Genomic DNA, 11377 nt, shown 5'->3' with positions numbered 1-11377 from the left:
TTTTGTTTTGGGTTGCCACTTGAAGCTGGAGAAGTGGAAACCCTGGTTTTGTTACTTGGCTTGTAAGAATGTATGTGGCTTGGATGACTTTGTTAAATGGGAATGTTTGACTTTATTCCATGGTTTGTAATGCGTAAGGTATTTAAGAATCGACGAGTCGCTATTTTAAGGTACTGTTATCTCTGAAGTTAATGTGGTCTTAGTTATTGGTCTATTTTTGGAGGATCAATATTGTAATAGTTTAGGCTATACTTCGGAAGGATTTGGGCTAGATTTCTTGCATGAGTCCTGGCGAGAGCTAGGCAGACGGCCCGCCAACCCTCTGGTTTGCCTTAGGGGGAAGTGGGGTCGCCACAAGTGGTATCAGAGCCTAGGTTAGAAAAGTTATTTGAAAGACATATTAGATATGTTAGAAACCCTAATCCTTTCTAGAAGTAAGAAATGAGGCCATTGGATATGTCTTAAGTGATATCTGAACCAGTTAGCCATTTAAGTTTTAACCTTTGGGTTTTGATTCTTTGGCAGGTATGGAAAACGGAAATGGACTTGCTAATGGTAATGGAGCGACTAATGGACACATAGAGCCGCTTAGATCCATCTCATATTATCCACGATACCAGTGTAGGGCTATATACGCTTACCCTAATGAGTTAGTGCTATCTTTGGACGATGAGCGCCGCCAGTTGTGGGACGCAAATCATACCTTGACCCAGGATGCTGAGGAGTTGAGCATCATGGTTGACACCCAGTTCGACCGTATAGCCGACTTAGAGATGAGGCTAGCGGCTGAGCATGCTAGGTTGGAGGCTGCTCGTGCAGAGATTGAGCGACAGAGGTCTCGGGTGACTCGATTAGTTGAGGGGATACGTGATAGGAGTGCTGGTATTAGGGCTGACGCCACTATGACGATGGATGAGGCCACGAGTATTCTTCAGGGTAATGCTCAGGCGAGTGGCGAGGAGGATCCGGAGGAGGACGTTGCTCCTGGTAGCCCTGCTGAGGGTTAGGTTAGGTCTGACTTGATAGTACTGGATATGTAGGGATAGAAAGGGGGACATTTGTTAGGTCATCAAATTTTGTCTAGTTGGATGACTTACTTTTGAGGCACCACATCCCTAATTTTTTGTTTAAGGGATTATTTGTATGTATTTTTGTTAAACTCATGTGCCTTACTTTTGGAAAGTGTCCCAACCTGTTATTGAATGACTCTCACGTGGAAATTTATGTTAAGCATTTTATTCTTCTTTTTCTCACTTTTGAGGTTGATTTTATTTACAAATAGAAAACTAATAACAAATAATATTCTCGCCTAATTGCCTTATTTCTCAATAATAGGCATAACTAGGCCATGGATCGACAAGTGATAGGTAGGGGACGTGGGAGACCAACTAGACAACACCCTGAGGCGGATGGTGATAGGGAACCTGAGGTCAATCAAGGCCAAGTGGCCACCGCAATTAATCGAATCACTGATGTCCTAGAACGCTTGACTGAGCACCAAGCCTCTGGACAAGTGCATCACGAAGGAGGCCCAGCCGATACTGAGGATCGGGCACTGGAGAGATTTTTGAAGTTCGGACCTCCCAAGTTTTATGGAGGACCCGAACCGGAGGTAGCCGAAGGCTGGTGGGAGAGAATCTCCGACATTTTTGCAACCTTAAACTATGCGGAAGAAAGACAAGTGACTTTCGCCGCATTCCAGTTTGAGGGAGCTGCTCGTTCTAGTTAGGGTTAACTGGGACAGGAATCATACTCCCAGGACCTGGGTGAACTTCACAAGGGAGTTCAACGCCAAGTTTCTTCCACCTCTCATCCAAGAGAAAAAAGAGGACGACTTCATCAAATGTAGGCAAGGGGCGATGAGTGTCGCCGAATATGAGGTCCAATTCACAAAATTGTCCCGTTTTTCTCCTGAATTGGTAGCCACGGAGCAAAGGCGTATAAGGAGGTTTGTGCAGGGACTAAATGTGGAAATCCAGGTAGGACTAGCTGCTGTTCGAATTGACACATTTGTGACGCCCCGAAAAAAAAAATGAGTTTGAGAACCCGAAAATTTTCTAATTTTCTAGGGTTTATTTTTTTAAACGCCCGCCTTTTCTACATTTTCTTGATTAGAAAAATTCCCCAGATAAAGTTTATGAGCAAAAATAGTTTTAAAATGATTTTTCTAGTATCGGTTAGTTTTTGAGAAATTAAAAGCGTATTTTGGACGTGGGACCCGCAAGTGCGGTAAATGCATTATATTTTTGACAACTTGTTGGATTTTTGTATTAAGTGATATTATTTTACAAAGTGTTAAGATATTTGTATTGGAGAGACAAAAAGATAAGTTTTAAACCTAAAGGTGACAAGTGTCACCATTTGATTGGGCTTACCTTAAGACCTTTCTTACCATTGACTTAAATAACCAAAAATGACCCAAAATATCTTCATTTCTAAGCTTCATATGGCTGACCACCTTCAAGCAATAAGGGAAGAAAAGCTCTCCAATTTCTTTGCTCCAAGCTTGCTTAATCTTCACTTTTAACCGTTTAATTTTAGTTTTACTCCATAAAACCTCTTCACTTAGTGTTTGTGAGTTGTTTGGTGGAGTTGTTTGGAAAGTTAAGGTGACCAATAGCTCTCTCTCTCTTGTGTTCAAGGTAAGTTGTGAAGAACCACCCTCCTCCCTTAATTGATGCTTAAATCATGCTTAGAGGTTGTATGAGATGCAATTTTATGGATTAAATCTTGATTTTGGTTGAATTGGTGAAGTTTTATAATTATTGGGGATTTTTCTGTTTTCATATGAATATGATTATGGGGTCATGTATGATGATTGGAAATGATGTTTAATGACTCTAGGAGGTGGAAAAAGTGATTAATTTGCAACCAATTTCTGTTTTGGACCAAAAATTGAAAAGTGAGGGTTTTGTGATGAACATTCTGTCCGAATTTTTAGGTCATAGATAGAGGCCGAATTGGCCTTGGCTCAAAACATGAAAGTTGTAGGTATTGATGTTTTAAGGGTGCCTGTAAAATTTCAGGTCAATTAGAGTAGTGTAGAATGAGATAAGCCGAAATTACTATTGCTGTTCTGGGTTCATCAGGATGTTAGAACTGTGTCTGAAATGGGTTGTTTTGACTGGAATTGTTTTGGATTTGGGTGTTGAGGTCTTCTGATGAAATGTAGCTTGATGTCCTAGCTACCATATGCCTTTGGAATTTCTTCATTTGGACCTGTTTAGACTGAGTTGTACTGATTACAGCATAGTGTAATTTGTAAACCTGCAATTACGGTTCTGGTTTGTTATTTGGCATATTTGACTTAGTTGTGCTGGGATTTGGACTGAGTGACCTTCTACATTGTTGTAGCCCTGGTTCTTAGCTTCGAAACAGTGGGTCTTGGACCTCCATCCGACAATCGTAGCGCCTTTGATACCATTACCGCAAAATGACGTCAAAACTGTTTTTCTGGTTTTGAGCTTAACTTTCATTTCCGGACTTTTCCCTAGCTTGACTTGTCTTTGTACTTCTTGGAGCTTGCTGAATGGCTATTGGATGAACTTGTTGTTGTGTGTGTACCTTTGGGTTGGAATGAGGAAATAATGAAGCCGTGACGGCTGGAAAAGTAAGCAAATTTAGGGGAAGTGCTGTCCAAACTTTGAAGGGATTTGTTTGCATTGAGTTTGTGATCTAAGACTCGGATTTGAGCAAGGCAATGATATATGATGGATGGTTTCTGAGCCATGGAGATGAGTGACCCTAAACTATTTCCAAAGCTACTTTTGAACTGTTTTCTGAGCAAATTGTTGATTCAGTTTCGAAAGGATAAACTAGTTATACACACAGACAACTTTTCCTACGTAACCCTAGAACTGGTATAGCCAACTTATAGTTTTTAAAATTCGATATTTTAGGGTTTAGCGAGGACGCGGATTTTGATTCTCAACTTGACCTCTGAACTTCACTCTTGGTGAGTGTCCCTGCTTGTTCTATGCTTATTCGGTTAAAGTGCTTTCGTGACTCGATATGTGATAATTGGAAAATGATTGCTGGTCCATCGAAGTGAGCAGTGTGTACTTTATCACACTAGCCTTTCGAGTGGCGACTTGTTTGAAGTGTTTTTCGTGAATATTTTGCTTGCGCTTGCTATAAGTGTTGGACGTAAAGTCGTTGGGTGAATCCCTCGACCAGTCTATAAGTGTTGGACGTAAAGTCGTTGGGTGAATCCCTCGACCAGTCTATAAGTGTTGGACGTAACGTCGCTGGGTGAATCCCTCGACCAGTCTAAGGTATACTCGAGTATTACCACTTTCGTGCTTGGCATGCGGCCTGGGACAGGGGTAAGGTTGGTGGTCGGAGTTAAGAAAAATAAAAAGATCTACTCGGACCTTAGGTAGTGAAAGTTGACGGAGGGTCGACTACGGAAAATTTTGATCAAGCTCGTGGAGAAATGGCTCCTGAGAGCCCCTGTATCCTATCTTGTGCTGTTAAACGCTTTCCTAATTGTTTACTTTAATTGAAGTTAATACTCGCTATTGTTCTATGTGATTGCATGTTTTGGGGCACCACTGAGCTTTAACTCACCCCACGTTATTTTGTTTTCCTTGACAGGTTCTGGCATGTGAGAAAGACCTGAAATCTACTTTACTTGTTATGAATGTAATTCGAATTAAACAGTGTAGTTTTGTTTTGGGTTGCCACTTGAAGCTGGAGAAGTGGAAACCCTGGTTTTGTTACTTGGCTTGTAAGAATGTATGTGGCTTGTATGACTTTGTTAAATGCGAATGTTTGACTTTATTCCGTGGTTTGTAATGCGTAAGGTATTTAAGAATCGACGAGTCGCTATCTTAAGGTACTGTTATCTCTGAAGTTAATGTGGTCTTAGTTATTGGTCTATTTTTGGAGGATCAATATTGTAATAGTTTAGGCTATACTTCGGAAGGATTTGGGCTAGATTTCTTGCGTGAGTCCTGGCAAGAGCTAGGCAGACAGCCCGCCAACCCTCTGGTTCGCCTTAGGGGGAAGTGGGGTCGCCACAATTATTTTCTAAATTTTAGGAAACATAGTTTCTTACTTTGTTCAAATAAATGGAGAGCCATCCGAACAAAAATTTTTGCAACCAAATGGGCCCATACTTGGGCAAATTTTTATTTGCGAGATTTCGCAAAATAGGCCCATACTAGGTCAAATTTTTGTAATACATTTGAGGATTTCGCCCAAGAGTCAAGTAATATACTTTCGAATCGATCGTCCAAAATTTGACTTCGATAAAGCTGCTCTTTTCATGAGTAGTAGTTACATCAATTTTTAAAATAAAATAAGAAATTCAAGTGCATGTTGTACATTGGCGAGCCCTCTGTGCAGGTATTGACGGCTGAAATAATGAATAAGCACAAGTCAGAATCTTGCAAATGGGAGGGTCAATCATTGAAAAAAAAGACCTACACTGGGGCAAGTTTTGAAAAATTGTGATTTTAAAAGTTATTTTACGACCGTTTTATTGGACTCAAGTTTTATCCCACTAACCAATTTCTATGGCAATCTCGGATTTTATCCTACTGACCAATTTTTATGGCAGGCTCTGGTTTTATCCCACTAACTATTTTATTGGACTCGGGTTTTATCCCACTGACCAATTTTTATGGCAAGCTCGGATTTTATCCTACTGACCAATTTTTATGGCAGGCTCCGGTTTTATCCCACTGACCAATTTTATGGCAGGCCTGACCAATTTTTACGGCAGGATTGGGTTTTATCCCACTGACCTTTATATGTTTGCTTGTTTCAGTTCGCAGCAGAATAATAGGTACGTATTTGGTGTTTACGTCTTTGTCTCGAATTTTTTCGAAATTCAGACAAAATGGGGCAAGTTGTAGACACCAAAAATTTTGATTTTATTTTATTTTTATTTTTAACCAAAGTTTGCAAAATGATACTTATCTATTTTTTATTGCATTAGGTTCATCATTTTTTAAAACATTTTTTGCATTAAACTTCTGGAAAAAGAAAATTTTCACAAAATTTTTTTTAATCTTTTCAAATTCAATTTTTTTCAAAATAAAATGAAAATTCGCAAGGCAAATCTCAAAAAGGAATTTAACATTTTTGTTTACTCTAAATTTTTTCCTTGAAAAGTAAAAAGAAAAAAAGAAACAAGAAAATAGGTGGAATGCATGCAAGATAGCTAAGTGGATAGAGTGAATATTAGCCATGTGTTTTTGTCTTTTTGCATATCACAACACTTGCAAGAGGTTAGGTGGCAAGGACAGCTATTGAGTTTTGGAGGAAAAATCTAGAAAAGAGAGAAAAAAGAGAGCTTCGAGCACAAGAAAGAAGGGAAGAAAAAAAAGGAAAAAGGAAAAAGGAAGAAAAAGGGAAGAAAAAAAGGAAAAAGGAAGAAAGGAAGGAAAAAGGAAGAAGGAAAGGAGAGAAAAAGAGAGGTGGCAGCTGAAGAGAGAAAAAACAGCAAAAAGGGAGAGAAAAAGTGCAGAAAAATGTTGGTGAAAATTTTGAGCTAGGGTTGGATATCTGGCTTCTTTCATGAGCAAAATCCGATCTGAAATTGAGTCATTTAAGTAACTTCTTCATTTCTGCATCATCTACGCTTGAAGAGGAAAATCTCTTCACAAAATTTTTGGAAAAAACACCTCAAAGTGTGTGGAATTGGGGCTGGAAATCGCTGCCTTCGCAGCCCTTGAATTTCGAAGAAAAAACATCCCCAGTTCATCCATCTGTCTCTGGATATATTTTTTGAGTTTTGTGACGACCCCTCCTTACCCAGAGGTTTACCAAAGGGCTTAGCGGATCGTCTGCCTAGCTCGCGCCAGGACTCAATACTTAAAAACGAGAAAATAGACCTCATGCAAAAGAGAGTTACATTTACACTATTACGTCTTCAAAAGTTGTATAAAACTACTACATCAAGTCATACACACTATTAGTACTAGAAAGTAACCCCTAAATAAGCTACTAACTATAATTGTCACAACAAATATATACATCTTACTAGTCAACTTACAACAAGTACTAGGGTAAAATCAACCATTCTACAACCCCCAAAAGTTACCTATACTATACACCTTCCCGAGCGATCCCCGCGCCGGCCCCTGTTAAGGAAAACAAATGGAATGGGGTAAGTTATATGTTTAGTGAATAATCGGGGATAAAAACGTAAAATCACATCTAAATAAACATGTAGACCAAGATATTTCGCATCAATAAATAGAAATGTAACATCACAATGGTAGGATACAAGTGGCTTCAAAACCAGTTCAATTCCCCGATCTTGACCATCTGTTGACACTCTGTTAACCAAAATACTCATAGTCCGTAGACTCCACTTACTTTCCCCATTCACCTTATCAACCCCCGCTGGCCAGTCATGTGATACCCCGAAAATTAGGAGGTTGTTTGTAAAGAAAATACTAAAGTATATTTCTTTGGGTTTGATTTAAAACCTTATTTTGTTTTAAAAGACTAGAAACCTTAAAATTTTAATCAAAAAACCCTAATTTACTTATGACTAACCAGTTTTCTTAAATCACTCATATTTTAATTGAAACCCTAATTTTAATCACTGGAATTGTAAAATTCCTCACGTTTTTCTTAAAAATACCTTTCATTTGGAAATTATTCATTTATTATGGCCCTAATACCCAATCATTCCTCAATAGGTGCAAATGAACCTAGGAAGTAGGGTTTCACTTTTTGTTTCCAAGTTAAGAGCGAATTAGGGTTTCACATTTTCCCGTAGTATGATTATTCGGTACGGAGTGAGGATCAAATTGGATAGGTAAAAGTGATTTTTGGATGAGGAATTACTATATGACTAGAAGTGATAATAATAAGTTAGTGATTATAAGCTAAAAATCCTAGTATATGCGATTTAAGAGAAATCGCGTCAAATCGACGGGTATCGATCACTACCAATTGAACCCACCACTTGACCACCACTTCCTTACCACCACATACCCCTGATATTTTTGCAAAATATCCCCCCCTCATACTCATCCATATGGCCGAAATTTGTGGCCAAAAATGCAAGGGAAAGAGAGAGAAATTTGCATGGCTTTGGTGGTGACAAGTGTCACCACCCTATGGCTCTTTGAATAATTTTTTTTTCTTGTTCTTTTATCCTTCATTTCAGCTTATTTTCCTTCATACTTTCTGTCTTTTGGCCAGCAAGGGAGAGAGAGAGAGCAAGAGAGAAAAACCTTCAATCCATCTTGAATCCAACCATTTGAGTGCAACCAAGGAAAACTAAACCGATTAACTTGTGAGTTGTGAACTTGGGAAGCTAAGGGAACAAAAAATTTCAAGAGGAGGTGAAGTATTACTCTTGCAAGCCCTTTTGTTGAGGTATAAGGTCTGACCCATGGCTTTGGTTCTTTTATTTTTGTTCAAGTTGTTATATAACTCATGTTTTGGTTAGATTAGTAGCTATACAAGTTGTTGTGATGATTTTGGGGTGATGTATGTAAACTAGGGTTTGACTGATTTCCTTCTTATACTTGTTGTAGGAGTGGTATATGATGTATATAGGCTTGTATAAGAGGTTGTGGTAGTGATTGAATCAAGAAAATGAAGAGATTGCCCTTGAAATCCCAAAATTTCAGATTTCTGGAATTGTATGCTTTAGTTCTGTCCGGTTTCATTGCCCTATGTTAGAGGCCGAATTAGGCTTGGCACAAAACATAAAAGTTGTAGAGAATGATATTTTAGAGATTCCTGCAAAATTCAGCTCAATCTGAGCAACATAGCCTGTGAAAAGACTGAAATACCCCTGCTGCCCTGTTTCCATCCGAACATGCTAATCAGCTTTTGTAATTGGTTGTTTTGACCAGGAATACTACTAATTTGGTTGTCAATGTCTTTTTAAAACTTATAGTCTTGTATCTTAGCTTTCAAATGGCTTTGGAATCACTTGAATTGGAGTTGTATGTGCTGAGATATGATTGAATGAATCCGGACTGCTAGTTGAACTGCGAACTAGAAAATCTGGGGTTGTTTTAGTAAATTTGACCTAGATACATTGCAAACTGGACTGAGTGGCCTTCTTCAAAATTGTAGCCCTTTCCCTTAGCTTCGAAACGGAGTACATTTCACCTCAATCTGACTAGTGTAGCTTCAGTTGTGTTAGTTCCGCTAAGCAACAACAAATCTGCCTTTTGTTTTCCAACCTAAACGTCATTTCCGCACATGTCCTAGCTTGATTTGGTAATCATATGACATTGAGCCTATTGAGTGGCTATTTATATTGTATGTAATGTTGGGATTGATTGAGGAAAATAATGAAGCCATAAATGGCTGGGAAATAGGTAAATACAAAGGGCGTGCTGCCCAAATTTTCACTCGAGGGCTAAGTTTCTACTTGAACTTGTATATTTTCGTTTGGCAAATACTATGACCATTTTTCCATCTTAAAACATGATCCTTCTTCAATTGGAAACTCCAAATGTTTACTTACTCTTACCCAAATAAAAAGGAGTGGTTTAGGGTTTTCTTGGGTATTTTTTCCTCCCTTTTACATGAATTTCATTAAGACATTTCGTCTATAATATCTACTTGAATATGAGATGATTTTGAACCACATAAACAATCCCGAAAACAATATTTCTTAGTCTATATAGTTGAATTCCGACATGTCTTTGGTTCAAGTGTTTTCCATTGGAAATTTTATACCCCTTTTTGTTTGGTTTTGCGTTTAGTTTATGAAACCCTAGCTATTTCCGTCCACCGGTCCAAATGCCCTCGTTTCATTTTAAAGTCATTTCTATACGTTTTATTCATCAATTGTTGGGTTTCTTCGATTTCACCTAATTGTTTGTGCTAGATAGACTGTAATATTCTTTCTCATTTACTCTTAGGTTTTCTCGGTGACTGAGGTAATATCCGGAAGGATATTTGCACGTTGTTTTGCATAAATAGGTGAGTGTTCCTTGTTTGCTATATTTTTCTTGACTTCATGACTTGTGTTCTTGTTTGATAATGTGTTAAGTGCTTTCAAGGATTTCCAAAACGAGTTTTCTAGGCGAGCTTGTACTTTACCGCGCTCGACCTAAATGAAACGTGAAATTTTCAATGATTTAATGATTGCTACATTAGTTGCGCATGATGTAAGCCTTTTGGCTGAACTGGAGCCTGCCCTTCGTTACCGATCGACTCGAGCCAGAAGCCGACTCGATCGGGCGATATGGTGACCTTGGGTGAATTTGGTATACTCGAGTATTACCTTGTATTCTGGTGGAGCCTGGCCAATTTCCAGGAGGGGGTGAACGAAACGAAAGAACGAACGAGGGTTTTATTTACCAAAAATGCATTTTATTTAAATGACCGGAGGAATAAGGGGAATGACAGGAGAACGAACGAACGAACGAATATATGGCTCCCTGTGAGCCCGTATCCTTTTAATGAATGTGTTTATCGCCTTATTTTGTATTTGTATCTTGAATTATTGGTTATATGTAATGAATGCATTGAACTTCTTGTTGCCTATGTGTTCGGAACCTCACTGAGCTTTTAGCTCATTCCTTTAGTTTTGTTTTCCTTAACAGGGGAAAGCGAGCAAGGACGAGAGCTGTGTATCGACTAGCCTAGTCTAGTTTCTTTTGGGATGGTTCTCGCCCTAGTGCTCGGCACGGGTTGGATGTATGGTAAATCGAGAACCTTTGTATATTCGATGTTTGTACTCCCTTTTGCTTTAAGTTTTGGATCGTTGTTATGTTTAGTCTGGTGGGTTTATTCTGGTTTCGATTGAGGATTGACGTGAACGACTGAGTCCCGGCGAGAGTTGGGCAGGCGGTCCGCCGAACCCTTTGGTACGCCTTAGGGGGAGGTGGGGCTGTCACAAGTCATCAGCACATAGCAGCTCGAGCAAAAGCAAAATCACTTTGCTTTAACAAAGAACAAAATCCCAAGGTTAGCATAGGACTAATTTCGACCAAGCACCGGTGGGCTCGAATAGTCCGTCTACCCTTGGAACCGGGTTGGAACTGAGCCCTGAGATATCCAATCTCTCAACAAAGGATATCTCTCAACAAAGTACTCATCAAAATACACAAGTCATGTAATCACCCCAACAGCACACAGCACAAGGGGTGATACTCAACACAAGGCATGTATTCTCACATATTAAATCAAGAACATAGAATGGGCTTAGGTCGAGTGAGATAAAGTACACCCGAGGTCAAGTACCCATTTAATATATACAAAATACTTTGACAATTTATTATATAAACAAACCCAATTACTCACCCAAAATAACTAACACGCAAATCAAGACAATTTATACGGGTCCACCAACTCCGTCCGGGTCGTCACTGCCTGTGATAAAAGATTATACTCAACTATCAGTCAAACAACCATCGTAATGGAAATAAGGACTAAGACGGCC

Source organism: Coffea arabica, chromosome 9e (assembly GCF_036785885.1).
Source record: "Coffea arabica cultivar ET-39 chromosome 9e, Coffea Arabica ET-39 HiFi, whole genome shotgun sequence".
Classification (NCBI taxonomy): Eukaryota; Viridiplantae; Streptophyta; class Magnoliopsida; order Gentianales; family Rubiaceae; genus Coffea; species Coffea arabica.
Note: the sequence above shows the minus strand (reverse complement) of the source record.